Genomic DNA, 14,820 nt, shown 5'->3' with positions numbered 1-14,820 from the left:
GATTTGAAGCTATGATGTCTTTCATCATGAACAAGAAAAATCCACCTCTTGGAGAGGTGTTGGATTTCTTCTGGAGAAAGGAGTATCAAGCAAGAGGTGCTCCTCATATACATATGCTGCTATGGATCAAAGATGCACCCAAATTTGGAACAGATCCGGATGATTTAGTGATGAGTTTCATAGAACAGTATTCTACATGTGCTGTTCCAAAGACAAAAGAAGACAAAAGTCTAAGAGAACAAGTTTTACGGTTTCAAAGCCATCGTTGTGGAAAGTACTGTCGTCGTAAATTCAGAAACAAGAACAAGTACTACACAAAATGTCGTTTTGGATTTCCACGATCGGTGATATCTAAAGGAAGAGTGAACAATTTGATGTCTTCGCTGCGATATAATGTGACGAGGAAATCACCCCAAAATACATACAATTTGAAAAGAAACGAAGAGTCCAAGTACATCAACGACTACAACCCAGTGATTTTGTCCATGTGGAATGCTAACATGGATATACAGTTTGTGGCTGACAACTGTATAGCTGTGGCTCGGTATGTGACGTCTTACATCACAAAAAAAGAAAAGACAGAACTTAAGGATATGTGGGAGGACATTTCCCATGAAAAGAGCCTCAGTAAGAAGTTGTACAGTTTTAGTCTGAAGATGTTGTCGCATCGAGAAATCGGAGCTTACGAATGTTCTGACCGGTTATCTTCAGCAAGTCTCTATGCCAAATCTAGGAGTATCATTTGGGCGAGTCTTGGTCTTGCTGCAATGCGTAATCGAGTTCTGAAACCTGTACGGGAAATTGAGTATTTGGCGGAGAAGGAGCCAAGTAGTACAGATATTTTGAAGACCAACATGTTGGATACATATTATCCAAATGGAAGCAGTCACCTGGAGAATGTTTGTCTGTATGAGGTTCTACAAAATTACATTTTCAAGAGGAACATCAAAGAAGATATTGATAAAGGAGTGTATGCTGTAATTGGAAGTGAGGGATGTCTGGTCAAGCAAAGAAAATGTCAATTGGTAAATCATCAAAAATTGAATTGCGAATCTCCAGAAAGAAAAGAGTTTTTCTATTTAGCTCTTTTGCAACTTTTCAAGCCTTGGCGTGCAGAAGAGGAACTGCTTGGAGATTTCCTCTGTTACGAAGACTCTTTCAATGCAGCCAAGGAGTCCATAGAATGTCCTGTTTTTCCAAAATATCTAGAAATGTTGAATGCAGAAATCGAGCAGGAAGCAACAATTGCAGCCGAGATTGCTAGAGACAGTTCTCAGGGCAGTCAGAGTTCTGTTTCATTGAGTCAGGATCTACTAGGAGGACCAGTTATCGAAAATGAAGCTGCCACTGCCATGATTGAAGTGGAAAGAGCCATGGCACATGCTCAGGAGGATGCGGTTAACTTAGAAGATTTGGAAAGACAACTCAACGTTGAGCAGAGGAAAATATATGACGAAGTTACCAACCAAATTGATCATGGATTAAGTCATGAGAAGAAAGAGTGCTCATGTACGTCGTTGAAGCCTGTCCGACTGTACGTGAGTGGAGAAGCAGGAATTGGAAAAAGTTTCCTCATTAAAGCAATTTCATGTTATCTGCAGAAAAGGACTGAGTCATCGCTGTCTTGTGTTGTCACCCTCCAACTGGACTGGCAGCACATAACATTAAAGGTATTACTTTGCATCGGCTACTGATGCTGCCAGTGGAGCATGATAACAAATTACAATACCACAAGTTATCTGGAGATGCTTGTTGTGAAGTATCTAGAGTCCTGAAGAAGATGAAACTTCTTATCATTGACGAAGTAAGCTTGGTTTCCAATGTCATGCTTGCCTTTGTGCATTTGAGAATGCAGGAAGTTCTTAAAACAGAGTATGATGTGTTATTTGGTGGCAAACATCATTGTTTTCGGTGATCTTCTGCAGCTGACACCAGTGAAAGGACAACCAGTGTTTAAACTGCTTACGCATGAAGATACCAGGAAGTGCCTAGGGAGCATTGGCAACGTTAACATATGGTTAAACTTCAATTATACTGAGCTGCGTGAAAATATGCGTCAGGCGAAGGATGAAGATTACAAGAATATTCTACAAGATGTTAGAATCGGGAAAGTGACCGAGCGTGGGAAAGAAGCTTTACATGCACGATTACTATCAAATTTGTATCCAGAAGAAGACGTTCTGCCAGAGAATATTTTTCAGAAAATTACTGAGAAGAAATCTGGAATATGTTTGATGCCAACTCTTGCAGAATGTTCCATCTTCAACAACAAAATGTTGAATTTAGAAAACCAAGAGATTGTGAAACTGGAAGCTATTGACAGAATAGAGCATATGGGAGCAACAATTATTTTGTCTGAGAATTTGAAATCTAAATTGGATTCATTAGAGAAGACTATATCTAAAACTGTTGGTTTTGAAAAGACTCTGAATGTGTGCTTAAATTGCCGTATCATTTTGAGAAGGAATTTACATGTTGAAAGAGGTCTGGTAAATGGATCAATGGGTAATGTTGTTGATTTTGAGAAATACAGAAATAGAGATGGAATTGAATTTTTAAAAATTAAATTTGATGGCATTGAGGAAGTACAGCTAATTGGTTGTTGTTCTGCTAGGTTTTTGCTTGTAAAAGACTTATATGTTCGCCGTAAGCAGTTTCCTGTTTGCTTGGCATATGCTGTGACAATCCATAAATCACAAGGTTTAAGTGTAGACAGTGCTTTGGTGAATATTGACAGTTCTGTGTTCAAAGAGGGTATGGCTTATGTAGCATTGTCACAAGTCAGAACTTTATCGGGATTGTACTTGATTGAGTGTGATGTCACAAACATTTGTGCGGATCTAGATTGTGTTAAGGAATACAATAGGTTAAGAAGAGAGTATGCGCCACATTTGCCTCAATATCCTTTGTTTGAGAAACGTGTGGTAGGCCGGAAACGAAGAAATGTCACCAATAGTAGGGAGGTTGTAGCAAAAAGACAAAAAGTCGATGAACTCAAAATTGTAAGCAGAAAGAAAATGAATTCTGTTGAAGATGTTGTTGGTTTTCAATTTGAAAATAGTTCTGGTGGCAACTGCTATGCTAATGTAGTGGTTAATGTTGTCTTTTCTCTAGAAACTTTAAAAGAACAGATTGTGATCAATTCGGATCAACGTTTTTGCTGTTTTTTTGATTTCTGTGTTAGAGAAATGTAGCGCTGATAGAACAAGAGTAGAAAGTGTGTCTGAAATTCGAAATCTGTTAGACAAATGTTCAGGTCAAACACAATTCTCTCAAAATATTCAGCAAGATTGTCAGGAGTTTTTAATGTATATGCTTGATGTATTGCAAGATGAAGGTGTAGATGTAGATCATCTGTTTGGCCTTTCTTATCAATGGCAGCATGACTGCTTGAACTGTAGGGTATCAAGTACTACTAGTGTAGACTCAGAAAGATTTATATATTTAACTTTGCCAGACAGTAAATCAGTATCTTTTAATAAGCTAGTAAAAGCAGCCGATCAAAACATGGAGTGTAGCCAAAGTAAGTCTGCAATGCTGTCCACATTATTTATACGAAGATATGGCCAGTATGTCATTTTAATGTTCCAACGATGTAGGCCTGATGGAACAAAATTGACGACTTTAATTAAAAATGTTGTGGCTTCGCAGTTGTCAATATCAGGAAGGACTTTTCTAACTGCAGCAATTATATATCATGACGGTCCTTCAACAACATCAGGACATTACACAACTTATTTGAAGTCTGGAAACGGCTGGTCATTCTGCAATGGTTCTGTTTTAACTTTCAAAAAACGTTTACCGTTTGACTTAAAAAATTCTTACCTAGTGTTTTTAAATCCAAAATTTTAGGGAAGGAAAGTGCCCTACGAAGATTGAAACAGTTGATACATTTTTGTCTGCTGTTTTAAATTGCTTTGTGAATTAGAGTGATCATAATAAATAAAAATGTAAAGAAGTCATAGAGATACATAACTGGTCTATAAAGATTCAAAGAGTTGATATGATTTACTCTGTTGTTTAAAATTGCTTTGTTAGTAACTGAGATCAAGAGAATGAAAAAATTGGAAATGTCATAGAGGCAGTGTAAGTGTGCCTCATAGTAAGTGGTATCAATGTTATAGGAAATGTGAAACATGAGTAAACTAGAAGGGGAGATATTATTAGTACAAGATTGTGAAAGTGATTTTGGACGTTTTCTTTCTGAAAGTCAGGGAAAAAGAAAATGACGGTATTTGCTTTGAGGAATTCGAAGAGATTAAATTGGCTCTTACACGATTTGGCCATGAGGAGAAGTGTGGTAGAGAGCAAAAAGTCATTTATTGTTTCTAACATATTACTCAGAAAGAAAGAGCTTTTCTTTCAGAAAGTGGCAGGCATGGATTTTTTAGAACACAACAGAGTATAAGCTGTTCATCGCATATCATTCGACGTCATGGAAAGTAAGTGTACTTTTGATGAGTTCTGATTTATAATTTGTTATATTATATGGGTTTTTTAAACACAATCATTTTGATTGTGTTTTTTTCCCCCGCTGTTATATGATGAATACCTTCAACTCACTGTTTTTAGTGAAATTTGATATATTCTGAGAACAGCAAAAATAAACCATTTAACATGTATAATTAATTCTATATTTTGTATTGTGATTTTAAATTTGTACTCATCTTGTCTCATGCTCACTTGTCTTTTACTACCTTATTTAATATTTAATATTTTTCAAATTGTTGTTCTTTTCTTTCTTTCACAGATTGAAAGTAAAAAAATTATAAGTGATGGAGTTAACAACAACTATAAAGTAAGTATTTAGTACTTTTTCCCTTACATCTCTATCACATTCAACTTCTATTACTTCCACTGCTTTATTTCCTTAACCCTCAGTTTCCTTTCTTTGCTTTTTCCCTCATTCCTTTTCAATTACTTACTTACTCTACTCCTTCCACTCCTTTTGTCAGTCCCTCTGTTCTCACAGTTCCTCACTCCTTTTCACTCAGTCCGTTTCTCTAACACAAACTGTCACTGTCTCTTCACTCTTTTACAAGTTGTTCTTTATGCTTTCTCTCTGTAGTTCATGCACACTATCTTATTTTCATTTTTTTGCTGTTTCATTTATTCTTTTTCTATCACTTCTTCTTTTCTTCTTTCTGTTTTTTCTCTCTGTCATTCCACATGTTTTAATCTTATTCACTATGATACACCTTGTTTTAATCCTATTTACTTTCACTCTCTTTTTTTTAACACCTTCCCTCAGGGTTGTTGTTTTAGTCCGGTTCTATCTCTACTTCTTATTCCACATCCTTTACTCTCTTTCTTTTTAATTTGAAGATTCATTCACATTCTCCAAGTAACTCTTGTTTATTATTCTTCTACACTCTTTTTTTCTTTCACTTCCTTTTCTACTTTCTTTTTCTCAATTTTTCCCTCTTACAACTGTTCTTTGTATAAATATCTATTATACAGTATCTCTGTTTTACTCCCTCTAGCTGTCATTCTTTTAACATTATTCTCTCTGTCTCCTTCCATTATATACACTATTTTTTTTTCCATTTTTTTTTTGGTTCGCTTCCGGTTCGCGTACCGAGGCGCGAACCAGGAAGCGAATCAAAAAAAAAAGAGAATGCAAGAGTGCTAAACATTTTAGCAATTTTTTATAAATGGGAGGTAGTTCTGAAAATAACTTTTTTTATTGTTTTTGTTGTTTTATATTTTTTTTATTTTTTTTCTGAACATTTTTAATTTTTTTTGTATTTTTTGAACAATTTTAGATTTCTTTTGGTTTTTTTGAGGGGGAAGAACGAAAAACAGGCATTAGAAACGGCTCAACAGGAGCAAAAAAAAAGAATTCACTTTTTGGGGCGTTTTGAGCACTTGCGATTTTCAAATGCTCTGTTCATTAAGTTTACACTCATCTCGCCGTAACAAAGTAATCCCCCACAATAAATACACACTAGCTTGATGTGTGCAAAATTGTTTTGGATAGTGGGGACCGTCTCCCTCGCCTCTGGTCCCGAAAGACTTTCCTGTGTTGAGGTGGTGGCCACTGGAGTTGGTGGGTTTTCATGTAGGTTACGCACCTCAGCCACGCTGTAATTTATTGGATGCCACCTTTGCATGTGGCGATGCATAGTATAGTTCCCGAAGCTATACTTTTTATCTGTGCCTCGGGACAGAACTTCTTTACAGATCAGGCATGTAACATGACGGGCATTGACCTTTTTTTGGCCTTGAGGAAATGTAAAAAACTGCCAAATGAAATTGTCCTTGTGGTGGGATTTCCGGGGCTGTTCAGGCAAGAATACTCTCTCATGTACATCCTGTTCCTCTTCTTCCTCCTCTTCCTCAGGGTTGGGAATGAACTGGGGAGGTGGTCCATCCTTCCTAGGAGGTGGTGGTGGTGGTGGGGGTCCACCAGCTGCAGCTACTATTGAAGCCATCTTTCAATAATCAAAATATGTCTTCCTCTCACAAAGTTGAAAGTCATAGTGAGAAAAAAAGAAGGGGGCTTTCATCATTTGGGAAAAAAAATGTTCTAAACCAATGAAAAGTGTTATTTTTAGGTCACATGACCTAGCCTTACATCATTAGGAAACCAAAAGTGAAATGAACCAATAAAAAGTGTTATTTTCAAGTCACATGACCTGTTACGCTTACGTTACGCGTCCCGCTACGCACCCGGAGCGCTTCCGGGGTGCTGCGCTTCGCGCCTCGGTTCGCGTTCCGGAACGCTTCCGGGTGCGCTAACGCGGCGCGTCATAAGACGCATTACGCGGCAACGCGATACGTCGCGCTTACGCGAGGCATCACGATGTTGTTTTCTAACTCGGCAGTTGCGATAACGGAACGTTTACCGGTTCGCGGACTGGGTCGCGGCAACAAATTGAGCTAACGGGAAGCTACCCGGTACGCGGACCGGTAGCGAAACAAAAAAAAATTATGAAAAAAAAGTATATACATAAAAATATTATATTAAAAACATATAAAATATATTTTTCGATTAAAAGAAGAATACATTTAACAGCTTTTGATATTTGCAAATAAAAAACCATTGAAATTCAATGAAAAAACCATAGGTTATAGATCATATATAGTTAGGAATTAGCATTTACAAAACCTTGAAAATTCAATGAAAAAAACATAGGTTATAGACCATATATAGTTAGGGATTAGCATTTACAAAACCTTATTTTACTCACACAAAACCATTGAAATTCGCATATATAGTTAGTTGCACTAACTATATATCGCGCACCCGCAATCCACTGCTGATGATGTCACATATTACTTCATTCATGACATGGTCAGTGACATCACTAATGACATCACTGTTGACAACTCAAATGACATCACTGATAACATCACTGATGACATCATTCATGTGATAATACGATGAACCTCTTCAGACTCTAATATAACCTTAGATACACTCAGTGTAAACAGACACTCACAGATTGTCACTCATCCATGGAGTTACTCATACACCTAGTCAGTCATGCAAAGAATCAATCACACCTCCATTTCCTCAACTATACAGTTATACACACCTTACTAATTCAAACATATTCTAACACATATTTACTCTCTTATACAATCACTGATACAAGTTTTCAATGATCCATGCAGCCACTCACACATTCACTAGCTCTTATACACAGTAATGTATATATGTCAACTCTCACATGTACTTTATTTTAATATGTACTTACTTTGAAATGTAGCACTGAGATATCCATTCACTCACCAATACACTCATGCACACAGTCAACCACCCATACAGCTGTTTCCACATGCAGTTTTGAACCTATACATCTAGTGAATTAACTGTTCACACATCTATGCACAGAGTCACACACCTCCCAGACACCCACACACACACACTCACTCTCCCATACAAATACTTGGGCAACCAATGAATAATCCATATAGTTACTCATATAGCTACTGATCAACATATGCAGCAGTTTACAGAACAACAGATATAAAGATGCACAAATTAAGACAGTTTAGTCACTAACCCATGCTCTCAGTGAGACACATTTAATCACTCTCTCATACAGTCAGTCATGCACCTACTAAATCCTTCATCCAGACACTTATACATCCACTCATTCTTCAATATGTAAGACATATTTTAACTTTACAGAAACATACAGTCACTGGATGATGTCATCAGTGATGTCATCAGTGATGTCACTGACCATGTCATGAATGATGTAATATGTGACATCATCAGCAGTGGATTGCGGGTGCGCGATAAATAGTTAGTGCAACTAACTATATATGCGAATTTCAATGGTTTTGTGTGAGTAAATTAAGGTTTTGTAAATGCTAATCCCTAACTATATATGGTCTATAACCTATGGTTTTTTCATTGAATTTTCAAGGTTTTGTAAATGCTAATTCCTAACTATATATAGTCTATAACCTATGGTTTTTTCACTGAATATATATTGTAGAAGCGATTCCCGGTTCGTGAACCGGGTCGCAAACTGGTAGCGAAACGGGAATTCGCCATTTTGTGTTTCGATTTAATTAAATTACAAGATGGAGGAAAAAAAATGTGAGAAATGGGTATAAGGGGGTACGGGAGACGTATCCTGACCCCCTATGTTTTCTGAGGATGGTTGAGGAGGCTCATATATGTTGATACTTGTCTTCCAGCGGCTGCGCGTGAGCGTTTTTTTTTTTTGCTGCGTGACGTCTGTTGACGTTCGATTCGAAGGAAATCAGGAAGTGTTGACCGCCATTTTGACACTGCGAGTAAATATATTGTTAAAAATAATTGTTATAAATTAATCCGTATTGATAAACATTGTGTGCGCCATCTTGCTTTTTTTCCAATGCCACACTTTTGTCATGCACGGCAGCCATTTTAGATGCTTTGACCAGACCCACTCTCTGCACGCTGCCGATCCTCAGCATGGCTCCCCACCCTTGTAAGCATCTCCCCCACGCACTGGTCACCCCCGCTCTCTGTCTTATGCATGGGCCATAAACCTCCCCCCATTTGCGCTGCTCTTCCCTGAGAATCACACCCTGTGCCCGTCCGATACCTCCCTTTCACCCTATTCACTACCGCACCCTCTGACACTCCTCTCCCTCTGTGTCCGATTGTCCAGGCCGGTCCCAGGCTATCACCTAGCCCTGCGGATGTAGTTTATGGCCTCAACTGTAAAGAATCACCCCTCTTCAAAGGAGTTACAGTAGATCAAGGCCCCTACCCGATGAGATCCGTCACACTACACGCGTTCCTACAATCTGATAACCATCCTGTATTGTGATTGGGGAGGGGATTCTCACTGTGAGGGTGTGTGGGACCGAGCCTGAAGCGGAAGATTCCAGGGATGCCTTTTTGTACATCAAAGTCTTCACAATTATGTGTCACATTAAAAATATATAGCACTCCAACAAAGTAGTAGGATTATAACACTTTAATAACTTATAAATATATACAACTTATATATAACTTTTATGCCCAAATTACGCAAAGATTTAGCTAATCTGCTAAAGGGGGGAGTCGCCATTTCTTTACAATAATCAATAATGAAAAATCGACATCAATAGGGTTGTCCGTATTCCCGATGCAGCACTATAGTGCAACATACACAGCACCTGGGGTGTCAAGAGTGAACAGGTCCTAGCTGCTTAACCAATGACTGACAAATGCTATATTAAACACTTACTATGTATAATACTTGCGTTCACAATAGTTTTACTTTACAAAACAGAACAAAAGATGTCCCCTGTAAGTAAACCCATATTAGCTGTTTCAGTTATTGAACATCCTAAGGTTTTATGACATAGGGAACAGTAGTGATATCCTGGGCGGGTGATGGAACTGGGTTTGTTAATGGAAAAACATCTACAGAGAAAACTATTGGTAAATGATACTTCTCCGGAAATTTAAAACTCACAAATGTTTCATTTGTGTAATCGTTTCAAAAACATGTACATTAAAAAACTAAATACGCTCCACTGTTTTAGAAAATCTTTACAGTTTGCTACATCACCCTTTAAAGTTACAACTACGAAAACCTACTTACTTAAGCTGTTGAATTCGGCTTCAAATGTAAAGCATAAGTTCAAGCTAGCATATCATATGTCTAAAAGGTTAAACATAATTGATATGCAAATTTAAATACTACCCTTTCTTAATGGTGACACCTTATCTGTCCTATATCCCACAATTTCCATGAGCAAAGCAAAAGAAATTCTGAGGCCCTGAAGAAATAAGGCTTACTGTGGGGTTCAACTCAATCTGGTGTTTGGGCGCTTTCATGTTTTGGGGTGATATTCTGTGACAGGGTGCAGGCACCAGAAGAATTTTTGCCTAGTTCATCACATTGGAGAATATATAGCACTCCAACAAAGTAGTAGGATTATAACACTTTATTAACTTATAAATATATACATCGCAACAAAAACAGTTAACACCTTAAAACATTTTTTATTACAACAGAAGCAACAATGGTCAGTAGCGGTCTGTTGTGCGAATAGTTCCAAGGCAGCACAACGTGCTGAGTTCTTGACAGCACCCAGGTGAAGAACCATCCCTTCTTTAAACCCCATGGTGACCAACTATAGTTTATTTTCTATTTCGTTCTCTTGCCATATCAAAATAAAAGTCTTGGGTTTCCTTGTGTTTCTTAATAGCATTGGTGTCTGCACACTTCTTTGTCAATTCTGTGAACATGACAGCTGCTTCATAGACAGACGATATCTTTGTTAAGTCATTAGTGTTAAGTGTGTCTGAAACTACAGTGCCCTTCTGTTTTACTTTCCTCAGACACTACAGAGTTTTGTGTGTTGTTCTTCTGAGCGACAATTATTCCAGAGGTTTCAGGTTCACTTGTTTTGTCCTGCAGTGAGTTAACAGCTTCAGAGACTTCATGTTTATTTGCTATGTCCTGCTGTGCGTCAACTGCTTCAGAGACGTCAGCCTCATTTGTTATGTTTGACTATATCCTGGAACTGCCTGGCCGCGCCCAAAATGGCGCCGGTATAAATGGGACTCGTAACTCCTTGTTGTGTACTGGTTGCCCAACCTTGATATCACGAGATACGTATGCACCGTATGCGCCCCTGGGTGCCGCACTGGTTTTGGTATCCTACAATGCTGCTCCTAAAAACGGCGTGGGTCGCCCCGGGGGGGGTGGGGGGGGAGGCGGCGTGAACGGGTTCTCCCCAGGTAGAGGCTCGTCTGTTGTAGTGGGGCGCCCCTTTAGCGTTTCACTTGCCATTCAGCGGTTTACCGCTCGCTCTTGCGGCTACAGAGTCTCGCTCACCATGTAGTTGAGTTGCTCCCACTCTTGCGGTGCAGCGATAGGCGGCTGCCACAGGACTCTTAAAATGGCGGCCGGCTCTTCGGATTTGGGCCTGGTCTGCTAAAATGGCTCTGGGACACCTTGGAACTCGGACGCTTGTCTGCTAGGGCTTGGGCTCCATTCTCGAAAGCGTCCCCTCAGCCTTGAAGATTCTACAAAAGTCTTGGGGGCCCCCGACTCCCGCAGGCGTCCGGTGGGGAGTGGCTGCCATGATTGCTTGCGGAATGGCCACGACGGAGCAACGAGATGGTGGTGCTCTCATGCTGACGCCAGCTTCAGTCTGAAACATCCAGAAACACTGTAGACTATCAATTCGATGAGTTCCGGTGGAGCCCCAACGTGACCCGGTAGGGAAGAACTTGCCCTCCCCTTTTTTGAGTGATGGTTCTTGTTGCCTGTCCCCTCTGTTGTCATCTAACGGAACCTTTTTTGATTGCCGAGTGAGAAAAAAAAAGGTGGGTCTTTCATCGTTTGGGAAAAAAAAATGTTTTAATCCAATGAAAAGTGTTATTTTTAGGTCATATGATCAAGCCTTCCATCATTAGGAAACCAAAAGTAAAATGAACCAATGAAAAGTTTTATAAACAAGTCACATGACCTGTTATGCGGCTTTGGGCTATAAAAAGCATACAAAACCCGTTGGCCCATGAGGCGGCGTCAGTAGCGAACTTTTATGCCCAAATTACGAAAAGATTTAGCTAATCTGCTAAAGGGGGGAGTCGCTTTTTCTTTTGATAATTTATTCACCCATTCGTAGCCTCTCTAATCTCCATTACAATGTGTTTGTTGCTGTCGCTAGCTGATGAAAAAACTAAAGTGACAACTTCCTTATCCTTAATTTGTCTTTCTTTGTTCCTTAAGATGTCATCTGTGTCAACTTCTTCCGAGAATGCTGATGCGTTAGGGATTTCCTTGTGTTTCTTAATAGCATTGGTGTCTGCACACTTCTTTGTCAATTCTGTGAACATGACAGCTGCTTCATAGACAGACGATATCTTTGTTAAGTCATTAGTATTAGGTGTGTCTGAAACTACAGTGCCCTTCTGTTTTACTTTCCTCAGACACTACAGAGTTTTGTGTGTTGTTCTTCTGAGCGACAATTATTCCAGAGGTTTCAGGTTCACTTGTTTTGTCCTGCAGTGAGTTAACAGCTTCAGAGACTTCATGTTTATTTGCTATGTCCTGCTGTGCGTCAACTGCTTCAGAGACGTCAGCCTCATTTGTTATGTTTGACTATATCCTGGACCTGCCCGGCCGCGCCCAAAATGGCGCCGGTATAAATGGGACTCGTAACTCCTTGTTGTGTACTGGTTGCCCAACCTCGATATCATGAGATACGTATGCAGTTTTGAAGCACCTGGCGAGCAGGGACGAGAATTGATTGAACATTTTGACATCCCTATTGATATTAAGTTCTGATGTGTTATTGATTACTGTACTTTTGAAAGTTCGAATTAACGTCACCCATGGTACTTGCCCGCAAATGTATATCTAGATAATTTTATTGTAACTGGCCCTGTCGTACTTTAATTATAAAATGTACGTCCACCGATTCCGTAAATGGTAGACACCTTAGTTCTTGCAATCTAATGGGTCGCCCGTTACGTTCTTCTACAGTGTAAATGTGCCCTCATCATATACGATTCCAGTTTGCTCCGTGGCCGGCCCACGTGGTTATAGGCCCGTATTTGTATACTGACATTTTCACAATAAAGGTTTTTTTAAAAAAACATGGTAGTAGTACCTACATTGGTAAAGTTTTGAATAATAGTCACTGTTTTCGAATCAGTAAAAGGCAAGTGAAATAAAGCAGTCCAATTACATGACTGTTAAAAGGTATAATACGCAGGAACGCAGTAAAGAAAAATGGTCAAGGGCTGTTGTGTTTTCTACTCCTGCAACATAAAGTGATCGATAAGAATCTGATATTCATGCCTATCAGCGACTAAGACAGCAGGCCGAGCCTCTTTTGCTCAACGGCTCCCTCATGGGACGAAGAAACGCCCTTTTTCTTGAAAAAGGAATATTTTACTTGCAGGACAGTTGTAAATTTCCCAGGAAAATACATTTGCCTGGAACATTGTAAGTGATAAACTGTAAATGCATCTGGGTCCTTTGCTTTACAAGTCAGAGTGAGAAAAAAAAGGTGGGGCTTTCATCATTTGGGGAAAAAAAAATGTTCGAAAGCAATGAAAAGCGTTATTTTTAGGTCATATAACCAAGCCTTTCATCATTAGAATAACAAAAGTAAAATGAACCAATGAAAAGTTTTATTAACAAGTCACATGACCTGTTATGCTTACGTTATGCGCTACGCGCCGCGCTCTGGATCGTTTCCGGGAAGCTGCGCCTTGCGCACCGGAGCACTTCCGGGTGCGAAAACGCGGCGCGTCATATGACGCATTACGCGACAATGTAAAATGTTTTTACCTACCACGTACTTGACATTTTACAGCATTTGATATTTGCTATTAAAAAACCATTGAAATTCACTGAAAAAAACCATAGGTTATAGACCATATATAGTTAGGAATTAGCATTTACAAAACCTTATTTTACTCGCACAAAACCATAGAAATTCGCATATATAGTTAGTTGCAATAACTATATATCACGCACCCGCAATCCACTGCTGATGATGTCACATATTACATCATTCATGACATGGTTTTTTCAGTGAATATATATATATATATATATATATATATATATATTTATATATTACCTACTGGCGGTCGCCAGTAGGTATATATAGTTAGGATTTTTTCTCTATGGGATTTTTGAAAATTCTATGTCTAATAACTTTGGCGTTTGTGGACGGAATTGGCTGAAATTTTCAGGAAAATGGAACATTTTGTTTCTGAGCAGCCCCTGACAATTTGGGGGGGTTTCATCAAGGGGGGGTCGAGAAAAAAGGGGGGTCCCAAAACGCGTTTTTCCCATGTTAATTTCCATAGGGCGGTTGGCCTCACTTTTAGCTCGAACGGCTGAATGGATTTGCACGAAACTTGGCAAAATTGTAGGGACTGTTAGCCCGATGTGCCTTTGCTAGGTCTCAATATATGTGCTCCAGTGGATTTTGAGTAATTTAGGTTCAAAAAAAGATATATATCCGGGCGGAGCCTAACCACACATCTGATCTGATTGGCTGTCAGCACTTCATCCAAGAAGTGTTGGCAGCCATCTTGGGACCAATATACATGATAGCACCTCATTAAAAAGCATTGTAGTTAATAGAGGGTTTTAGGACTTTAGTTACATTATAAATCATTTGTTGATGGTACCATACTCGTTTTAGGAATTGTGGTGGGTTCTAAGGTGATTTTACCATGTGAAAAAACCTTCTGCTGTGATATCATGAATATTGTTTGAAAGAAAACTAATATCTCATGATTTTCCCACAGTGGTTTGAAAGGGGATCTATAAGCTAAACTGAAAGCATATTTTCTGTAAATTCACATTATCTTTCTCAGTCATGTGAAAATGAAGTCTGACATTC

Source organism: Lissotriton vulgaris, chromosome 3_1 (assembly GCF_964263255.1).
Source record: "Lissotriton vulgaris chromosome 3_1, aLisVul1.2, whole genome shotgun sequence".
In the NCBI taxonomy this organism is placed as follows: Eukaryota; Metazoa; Chordata; class Amphibia; order Caudata; family Salamandridae; genus Lissotriton; species Lissotriton vulgaris.
The sequence above is the reverse complement of the archived record's forward strand: the minus strand, read 5'-3'. Positions refer to the sequence as shown.